Here is an 11,055-nt window from a genome sequence, read left to right as displayed (position 1 = left end):
CATTCGTTGTTTCGTCGTAAGCAAAACGTGCAGAACATATTGTTGAAACGTGTATATGTTAGTAAACAGTATTTGCTCGTTCTATATATAACAGTAAGGTATGTTCACACTTCTAACCTCAATTATATGATTATAAAGCAGCATTCGCAATTATTTTCTAAGGTGTGTTTATAATAATATTCGTAGATTATCCCTCAAAGATCCGGACGCAAACACAGTGCACAGTTAGATGCAAAATTTGTTCTCCTTTCCTTTTTATTGATGTTCTAATAAAAACGTTTAATTGTTCAATCAGTGGCAGTCAAAGTGTTAGTTAAATATATATTTTTGATATTGCAGAACATTGAACGTAGATCTTACGATACAAAAAATTATGAAGCGAAAGTGAATCGATAAAATAAACTTGCAATCCGAGTGTTGGAACAAACTCGTCTACCGTGAGAATCATTTACATAGCGAATTGATTTTGTGGAAGGCTGCTTTCAACAAATTCCACCTAGGAAGTCGAGAGCTCAGCCAACACGTCAATCGGCGTCGATCGACAAGAGGAGGCCGAGCGTCCGGCAGAAAGAAAAAGCAATTTCTTGGCGCGCTAATGTCGTCGAAAATGAATTTTTCACGCGGATACGGAAGTTGGCCGACGCTCCACGTTCCTCGCGTGTACACTTGCTCCGTAACGTCGCGCGTACATACACGAGGACGCGCGAGCACGTGCACCAACACGACCGTCTGCATAGCCGTGCAAGACTTGCCACGTCACCGGCACTCGGATCCGCGTCTATCTGTCAGTTTCCAGTCTCAAACAAGATGGATGGCTGGCGAATGGAAATCATGGTTGAAACCCAACCCCACACCTTTGCATCCTTCCATCGGGTGGAAAGGGAGACGAAGAAAGAGAGAGAATGCGAGAGGGAGGGCGCCCCACCATTCTGTTTGAGACCACCCTTATACCGAGAGAGCCACCACCCTCGCGTTATTCCGCGCTTCGATCTCGTATCATCCCCTTTCGCGTCTTTTGTGCTTTAAAATACAAATACGCCGGAGAAAAGAGATCGCACGCAACCTCCTTTTTTCCCTCTTCGATTTAATATCTGTCGGATCGCGTACTTTTTTCATGGCGACATTTTTAAGTTTTTAGAACAGCCGCTGGAGGATTTTGCACGATAAAATTTTCGACTCGGGTTAGGCTAAGATTAGATCGTTAATGCGTTTCCGGGTTCAGCAATAAGTTGATATAGATATAGAAAATTGTTATAAAAAAGAATGGGAAAATACATATCTTTTCATAGAAGGTAATATGTGTTTATGAAGAGATAAAACAACAATTTCTGTTTTATATTATTTTATTGAGTTAGGTATGGTCCATTTCGTCATATTTCTATTATTATGCATAATTCAATAAATTAATATAAAACAAAAAACATTGTGCGTCTGTTATTTGCTTATAAAACGAAAGAAACTTTTCGGACAACCTAATAGTTCGTGCCGAATGGTAGATCCTCTTTTTTGATTTGTAAAGTAGAAAATATGAGATTCACAGTCGAAGCGTGGTATGGTCCGCGCTGAATTGATCGGAATCTGCTACCATCGTGGAAAATGGCGCTATTCATACCATACATTATGTATGATTAGCATGTAGTCTTCAGGTTTTTAGATTTCAAGATAGCAATAGGAAAGTATTAGGTTGTCCGAAAAGTTTCTTTCGTTTATTAAGGTAATAATAAATAAACAACAATTCCTGTTTTATTATTATATTATTTTACTAAATTAGATATGATCCATTTCGTTTTATTTCTATTATGTTTGTACATAATTCAATAAACTAATATAAAACAAAAAACATTGTGCGTCTATTATTTCCTTGTAAAACGAAAGAAACTTTTCGGATAACCTAATAGCAATGGAAGGCTGCACAGGCACTGTCATGGAGAGTTAGTTAAAACAGTCTTTTTACCAAATATTGCGTATTTGCAAATACCAACATTATTCTAACACGATCTTAAAGGTAAATTCTCCTTTCACAAAAAACAAGGTTTCAATATCATACGCATTTTCCGCTTCTTTCTCGAAGATATGTCAAACTTGATAAAACTGATCAAACGTTTTTATTTACGTCGATAAAGGCACTGTTGAAGCGAACAGAGATCTGAGAAGGGGAACAGTAGGAAGTGGTTAGGGTATTTATTTTCTCGGAAGCTCTCTTAGGGAATTTCGATTCGAGATTCACAGAAACAGTCGGTACAAGTTGTGCGTGGACTCGCGTGAACGTGCATTCTGCCAATAAATACAATGGACCACGGGATGGCTGTGGATCTACAGCGGGATCTATAAGCATTTGAATCTGAATCGGACGTTTCTTACCGCCTTTACTCGCGAATACGATTTCGAAAGATTCCTACCGTGATCCAAGATGAATAATGGATGGATAATATTAAGAGAGGGCCGACTCTTACTTGTATAAATGGTATATAATACAAGCACTTTTTTCCCGAGGGTTTTCCCTTCTTTTTTCTAAGAACTTTCCAAAAGGAGGATCGAACTGTTTTGCTGTGAAATCGATGAATTGTACGACGACTTGTGTATTTTTGGATAAATGCGGAATTGCTTCTTGTTATTTGCTATTCCTGAAAACATTCTTAACACTAGTGATAACAAATAGTCACTAGACTATAGTACAAAATTTGTACTAAAGAGATCGCAATAAAAGGTACATATAATTATTTATTATATATTTAATCTAATTATAGTATTTGTATATTAAATAGACAATCGTCTATCCATATACTACACAAAAAATCATAGAAAATTTCAAAAGGTACTTAGATAAATACTATAAATACTATACTATATATATATGTTATATTGTATTTTTTACTTTAATTATGTATTTTGATAAATATATATCCAGTAATATATATAAGTCCAGTATATCTCCCAGAAAAATACATAATTCATAAAAAATACATAATTAAAGTAAAAAATATAATATATATAATATATATACATCCAGTAAAAATACATAATTCCAGCAGCGCTTACACCTAATAAAGGAACCATGTAATGCAAAATATTCGACCACCCTACAAGGCAACCGCAGAAAACAGCGGCTTGGGTTAACAGTCTACGATATAACCCTTCCAACGGATTCTTAAACCGCCGGCTGGCGAGCCATAAAGGCTAAACATTAGGAATCGCGAAAAATTTATCGAGCACGCGCGCGTGCACGGGGGCCCGGGGATCCGTTGGGGCGAGGCACGACTTTTCCTTCGGCTAAACTGTAGAAAAATTGAAATGGGCGAGGCGAAAGAATGAATAAAGATCAGGGAAACGCGAGTTTGGTGGTGAGAGGGTTAAAGGGGTGGCGGAAGTGGATTGCAGGCACGTAAACCGGCAACTCGGTTGCCCTGGAAGTGGCTAGGAGGGACGAGGCTGTGCACGCGAATGATATTAGGTAGAAACGCATGAACTTTGATATATTTCTGGAGGAGGAGGCCGGCTGTGGGGATGGAATCCACCGTACTAGCGGAAAAGCAGGCCGTACGACGCCATTCCACGGTAAGATTCTTCGCACGAGCGCTTTTCTGCAACGTGATATCGATTTCTATCGATCTGATTTTTAAAATCGACATATCTTTATGCGATGCTGAATAATCCTTAGGAGGACAATTTTTAAATGATATCTGATGGACTTAATTTCCGATAGAAAATATCTAAGAGAAAATAAAGTGGAAACGGAGGAATAAAAGTTCATAATTTTAGGTTAGATAACCATGAATATATACGAAATATATAAGAATATATAAAATATTTTTTAGTATTAGGTTATCCGAAAAGTGTCTTTCTTTTACAGACACGTCTTTTATAACGATGTATCTTTATAGAAACATGAAACATAATCTGTCGAACTTTGTGATCTTTCTTTTGATAGAACTATTGAGATATGTATAATTTTCTGCGCTAGACTAGGTTAGCTGCGTAGTAGCGATACTTGTATGTGAATATCAGTGTGTAGAAGTATGTGTGTGCGTGGCGTCTCGAAAACAAAGGAATCTAAACTGTTCAGTAACAGTCTGGTATTGAAAAAGGTATGACGCGTGCCAGTGTGTATCGACGAATATCTTTGAAATCGTTTATCAAATAAATATATAACTACTCTAATATGAATTCTAATTGTAAATTTAATGTTCCTATACCATTATTTCGGCTATTAAGATCCAAAACTCTCAACAAATATAAAACAAATATTGTTGCTCATCTATCACCTTATGAAAGGAACGAAACTTTCCGGATAACCTAATACTATTGAAACAATGAATATAACATAACACAAGTGAAAAGTATTTTTTTTTTAAATGGAAATTATATTATTTAGATTCTAGGAGATTTCGTTATGAATTTTCAAGTCTTTATAAGAAATATACTAAAGTATTTTAAGTATGTTACACCACGTCATTGCGATTGTGTACAAACAATAAGTAACATCGTGCTATCAATACAACCGGTGCATTTTTAGTTTTCGTGTGTTTCAAGAAATCCCATCGGACAATTGAACAAAATGGCGGAGAAGAATCGTTAGAATAATCATCGCTGCTCAAAGTAAAGGCATTTCCCGTGAAGTGAGACAGGTAAATACACACGTATTTTATTACAGGTAAATACACATCATCGAACGTATTAGTGTTTAGAATAGTTTACACAGGTTAGAGATCCTTTTCCATCGGACTCTTCGTTTGCTTTGATGTATTAGGTTGTCCGGAAAATGTCTTTCTTTCTCAAACGTGTTTCATACAACAGTGCACCTTCGTACAAACGTGAAAACGAGTCTGTGAAACGTCGCGGTGTTTATCTCGACATAACAAAATGGATCGTTCGACGATGGATAATTCGACGAAATAATATAAAACAAAAATCCTTGTGCGTTTATTATTTCTCATAAAACGAAAGAAACTTTCCGGACAACCTAATAGAAATCAATTTTTCCCCAAGTTAAATTCCATTAAATGCGTTCATAAAAATATGCAGTTGGATAAGAACCATAAGATTAATTAGTTTGTTAAAAACAAATAAAAATATGAGAAATAAGCGCTAAGTCAAAAATGGGAAAACTCTAGAATACTTCCTTCTTTACAATATAATACGATTATTTAGAAATCACAGTGTATATTGAAGGATAACTGAAATATAGCGAGAATCGTTTTTTGAAGATCCTTAAACACGGTTCAAAGCAGAATTGCCGAGGCAGAAGAATCAACGGGAGGAAGTTTTCATCGACGAAGGGAAACGGAAGGAAATGTGGCTGTTAGTTGTTCCGGCCGAAGCGGGATGCATCGAAGAGTGGCAACGGTGCGAGAATTGGGGAAGAACGAGAAGTAAGAAGAACAGGCAACCCAAAGGGAGAAGGACGAAAAAACAGAGATAAAGAGAGAGAGAGAGAGAGAGAGAGAGAGAGAGATGGCGTAGAGAAGCCAGCGGAAGGCGGAAAACAAGGGAAAATAAAGCAGCGGAAGAATCGCGTCGCAGGAAAAAGAATGAGGGCGCTGTCAGCTGGTGGAAATTATTCTGATTATGCTAATTCCGGTTCTGTTCCACTCCTTTACCCAGCCGTCCCCCAGACCCATTGCCTCCCTGCTGCTGTCTGCGCCATCTTTCATGGCTGATATTTATAATATAGGGGTGCTCGAGCAGTTTCAAACTCTTTTTGGCCCCCGAGCTCGCAACCCCCCTCCCCACCCTCGACCATCATTTGGCCCTCCATCGAGAACCACCCCACGGCACGCTCCACTGTCTTCGGGCTTTTCGATAAATTTATTCATATTCCAAGGAAAATTTCGTCGCTAGTCTCGAGAGAACTCGGTCAACTAGAGCCTGTGGTCCCGCGGCACTCGAGCTTAGCCGCGATTTACCTTTGAAAATCTAACCGCGACGACTTTGTTAGCCCAGCATTGTGAAAACAGAGCCATTACCTACGAAAGAGGAGATTTTTGCGTAGTTCGTAATAGCTGGTGTATTTTCATTTTCTTTCTATGTTTTCTAGGTTATCTCGTTCCTCGAAATTGAGAAGAGTGGGGATGGATTTGGAAACGAAAGAGCGAGACACATAACCTCAGCGCTTAGCGTGCACGTTCGTAATCTTCCTCTCAAGGTCGTAAGTTTTCCTTTTTAATTAAAGGTGCTTTCTATTCATGTCCGGAGACTGGCACGCCCACGGTTAAAGTTACGCTACGTTATTTTACGTTTCGTGGAAAATCTTCCTTTCCTCTGATATTGTCGTTCGATCGTTTTCTTTGCTTCGCTGTAATTTACAGCATAAAATTCATAGACGACAGATTGAGAGAATCTGACACCGAATCGATCGGGATAGCGAGGCATTATGGACAGTTTTAAGGGACGATTGTCAAACACTCGTGGTCTGTCGTCTTTGCAAACATGAATAAAATACACACGTACACCGATGATTAAATAGCCTTGTGTTTGCTCGGGCAATAAGCGGATCTATCTCGCTTTACCCTCTGTTAACTCTTCGATAAAAAGTGACACAGTCATATTTGATTTCTTATTACACCTCCCACAAGGCAGTCAATACGGTTTCCACATAAAACCAATAACGAAGATTTGCTTGCTATAGATGGGTACTATATAAAAATCATAAGATGTTAATATGATCTTAAAATATTTTCTATTTTTCCTTTTTTCTATTTTAGCTCATGTACAGACTGCAGATGTTTAGGCAAATTCATATTTCTGTAAGAAACTTTATTTCATACATTAAATGCATAATGTTATAACTACTATGCAATGAATATGATACTATGTTTTATACGTTTTTCAGCAATATATGTAGCGGCACATGCGTCACAGGACCTTTCGACACGAAGATGCCTGACATAGATGTTTTGCCACAGAGGATTAACGCTATACAACGCACATAATGTAATAAACAAACTCTACAACCGGCGACAAGTTCAAATTTCGCGGTACCTCCCCTCCACCGGTATAAATAGAGGACCGTGTTCTCCAGACATAGTCAGTCGGTCGAGCGAATGAATATAACAAATCAGTCTAGCGAATCAGCATAACAATTAGTATCAGTACTGCAGTATCGTGCGATCTTATAACGAATATCATCAAGCGAGCAACGATTGCAATTAACTTTGTATTCCACATTTTAGAATATCTGTAAATGTAGTTAGTTGATTTAACTAACTACACTTCACACCGTCCACCACATATGTATTCTAAGCATATTTTAATATTCCATAAATCTGTATCTACCGCTTTGAAACACAATAACTCTCTATTCTGCACATTAATTAATAATTTATTGTAATAGACAAGACTATCAAATAGCAAGTCCAACATTGTTTCAAATTTATATATCGTCCATCTATATACAATTGATTTAACTAACAACACTTCTAAGCATTTTTTAATATTCCATAAATCTGTATCTATCGCCCTGCAACAAAATAACTCTCTATTCTGCACATTAATTAATAATTTATTGTAATAGACAAGACTATCAAATAGCAAGTCCAACATTGTTTCAAATTTATATATCGTCCATCTATATACAATTGATTTAACTAACAACACTTCTAAGCATTTTTTAATATTCCATAAATCTGTATCTACCGCTTTGAAACACAATAACTCTCTATTCTGCACATTAATTAATAATTTATTGTAATAGACAAGACTATCAAATAGCAAGCCCAACATTGTTTCAAATTTATATATCGTCCATCTATATACAATTGATTTAACTAACAACACATGTAAGCATTTTTTAATATTCCATAAATCTGTATCTACCGCTTTGAAACACAATAACTCTCTATTCTGCACATTAATTAATAATTTATTGTAATAGACAAGACTATCAAATAGCAAGTCCAACATTGTTTCAAATAATCATTAGGTTAGTAAAATTATATATCGTCCATCTATGTACAATTGATTTAACTAACAACACATGTAAGCATTTTTTAATATTCCATAAATCTGTATCTACCGCTTTGAAACACAATAACTCTCTATTCTGCACATTAATTAATAATTTATTGTAATAGACAAGACTATCAAATAGCAAGTCCAACATTGTTTCAAATTTACATATCGTCCATCTATATGCAATTGATTTAACTAACAACACATATAAGCATTTTTTAATATTCCATAAATCTGTATCTATCGCTTTGCAACAAAATAACTCTCTATTCTGCACATTAATTAATAATTTATTGTAATAGACAAGACTATCAAATAGCAAGTCCAACATTGTTTCAAATTTACATATCGTCCATCTATATACATTCTATTCGCACGTATTTCCATCGCCAACCTATTTGTCTGTCGATATAACGTTAAGAGTATTGCAGGGTTAAGTATCACTGTACCGTTGGCAGAGCCTAACTGCGCCACCTCTAAACCTAATCCAGGCTAAACTAACCTTCAATTGCCGTCATTCACGTAGCCAACAAGATCCTCTCGCAATCGCGTTAAGCCACGCTGTCTAAACTCCCTTCGCGTTTTCACCGACAACGCATTATCCGTCCCCCTTACGAGCGAGAACGTGTGTGGCAGCGTCGTGGAAGCGTCGCGTCGCAAATACAGAGATCGCGTGGTTATTAATAACATTATTAATCGCGAAGGCTCGTGCAAGTGGTGCGAAATTCGAGAAATCAAAGCACAGTTATTACTCAAGCCGTGGCCGACAATACGAGGCTGCTTTATTCCAGCCGGATATGTAGGTTAGCAGCGAGCCTAACAGAAGTGGCGGACAATGAGAAGCGAGAGGATGATCCAAGACTGAGAGAAAAATAGCGCACGCGAGAGCGAGACGGTTAGCAATCTTCGTAGGTGGGCGAACGCGTCACCTTTAATTAATCACGCGACTGTATTATTTCCCGTTTAAGCTCCCCTTTTCGGTGGCCCATCGAGAAAGAGGCAATGGACGAGGAGAGAAGAGAAGAGACGCAACGGGAATCGTAAGCGAGAGACGCTTTGCTTGAGACGTACGGTACAAAAGAGGAGCGGGAAAGCAAAGCTACGGCCACCTTTACAGACAGCCTTCGTATAAACATGTCAGTCCGCCGAGGCTCGTCTCGAGAAACGGGCCCGCGTTCATCCATCACTTCGTCCCCCTGACTTCCTTCGTCTAGCCTTCCTCTACGATACGTCCTCCGCCCCCTCTTCCCTCCTCTATTGCTTTTCGTTGTGCCGTTGCGCACAATTCGCGGCTATTTTTCTCGCCACTCGTACTCCACAGCAAAAAAATATCTTTCAAATGGCAAACCGCTGGTGAGAGGCTACGTAACGGGAAAGCTGGTCTCGCGGGCCCCCTATTTTCGCCGGTTCCCGCCGCGAGAATTTGTTCTGCACATGTACCGTTAGCAACGCCGCTGAATCTCCAGAAGATTCGAGGTTTTTGCGTTTCGTTCGAGTGTGAAACGACTGCAATGCATTAATGGCCAACGATTCAGATCATTCGAGCGTTCGTCTTCCAGTATTCAACTGCAGGTTAACGTTTTGTCTGCCACGCCAAAATCACATGTCCCGCTCAGGACGCCGCGGCTTTAGCTTTCTTAAACGTGAAAATCGCTTGCCAATTGTATTTGGATTTCCGCATTGATTTTCGTGGTTTATGAAAAGGATTTGAGGAAAGCGGATAAAAAAGGACAAAAGTACTGCTTTAGTAATTATCGGTTGCTCTAATTTCGGGCAACATTATGCCTGTTTTGTTCACGTATTCATATACCGGGTTTTGCTTAAATTCAGCATCTAACTAACCTACAAAGTATCTGTGAGAATACCTTGAAAATAATTTCAAGGCCATCAATTCAGTTTTGCGTGTCAATATCTATTTCTTATATTATGTATACGATGTTTTAAGCGACATCAAAACGAATTGAAGATAACTTTGCAATGACGTAGTATGTAGCGTTAGTAACTTTTCAAAATCTTCAGTAGCAATAGAAATAATTGAACACTTTGGAATCACACGTTTCGCTGAGGACGCCGCGGGAGTGTTTTTATTATTCAAAGCATATAATGGCAAAATTATAATAAATTGATAACGTAAGACAACATTCTTGCCCAATGGACGGTTTATCTTATTGGTGGTCACGGGTGACCACCGTGGCGTCACTGGAGAAACCGTGGGCCATATATGATCCACGCAGCGCGTCAAAGCGTTAAAAACTGCATCTCCACTATGGAACTGATATTTCCTTATATATCGAAGCTGCAGATTGTTATAAAACGTTGATAAATGTACCAACTATCCATTATCGTTGTAAAGTTCGTTATAAAATCCTATTGTAAAATTCAATGCCATGGTAGATTGAACTATCAGCAGGCCTTGAATAAAGAACCGTGGACGCTGGATCCGCCGAGTTCCGAGAAATATATGAACCGAGTAGACTCCACCCCAGCGAGTTGGTCGTAAGTCAACCGAGACTCTCAGTTCGGCAACTGCGTCGAACTCGGCTGTTGGAAGCCATCGTGGCGCGCGAATAGGCAAGAAAGGGTGGAAGAAAGCAAAGGTGTGAAAGAACGAAAGGTAAAAACGAGAAGAAGCTGGAAGGAACGTAAGCGTGGAAAAAAAACCTGAGAGAAAGAGACGAGGGAAAGGGGTATAGGTAGACGCGAGTATGGAAAAGGGGGATGAAAACGTCGCTGGAGAAAGAGGGTAGGAACGGCGTGACGTATGGCGTGTCGTCAGTGAGCGTCACTTAGAGTGGCGGATGAGAAAACGTCGTGGAAGCGGGAAAGAGAACGGTCGGGAGTCTAAGAACCGCCAGAACCTGTCTGCGCCGGTGACGGCGCATTGTTGGCAGGGAAATCAGACGAAAAGGCGCGATAACTAACCGCATAATAAATGAACTGTTCACGGGAGTGTGCTAGGCGAACGGGTGCTGTGTACCCGCTCACAGCCGAGCTGCTGATGCGCGTCCCCGGAAAAGCCATCCCTTTTCGTCTTCTTTTGGATTATCTGCCGCGGAGAATTCTATGGAGCCTGACATATTCTATGGAGGCGTAGTGTGACACGCTCGC

This window comes from Bombus huntii, chromosome 18 (genome assembly GCF_024542735.1).
Source record: "Bombus huntii isolate Logan2020A chromosome 18, iyBomHunt1.1, whole genome shotgun sequence".
Classification (NCBI taxonomy): Eukaryota; Metazoa; Arthropoda; class Insecta; order Hymenoptera; family Apidae; genus Bombus; species Bombus huntii.
The sequence above is the reverse complement of the archived record's forward strand: the minus strand, read 5'-3'. Positions refer to the sequence as shown.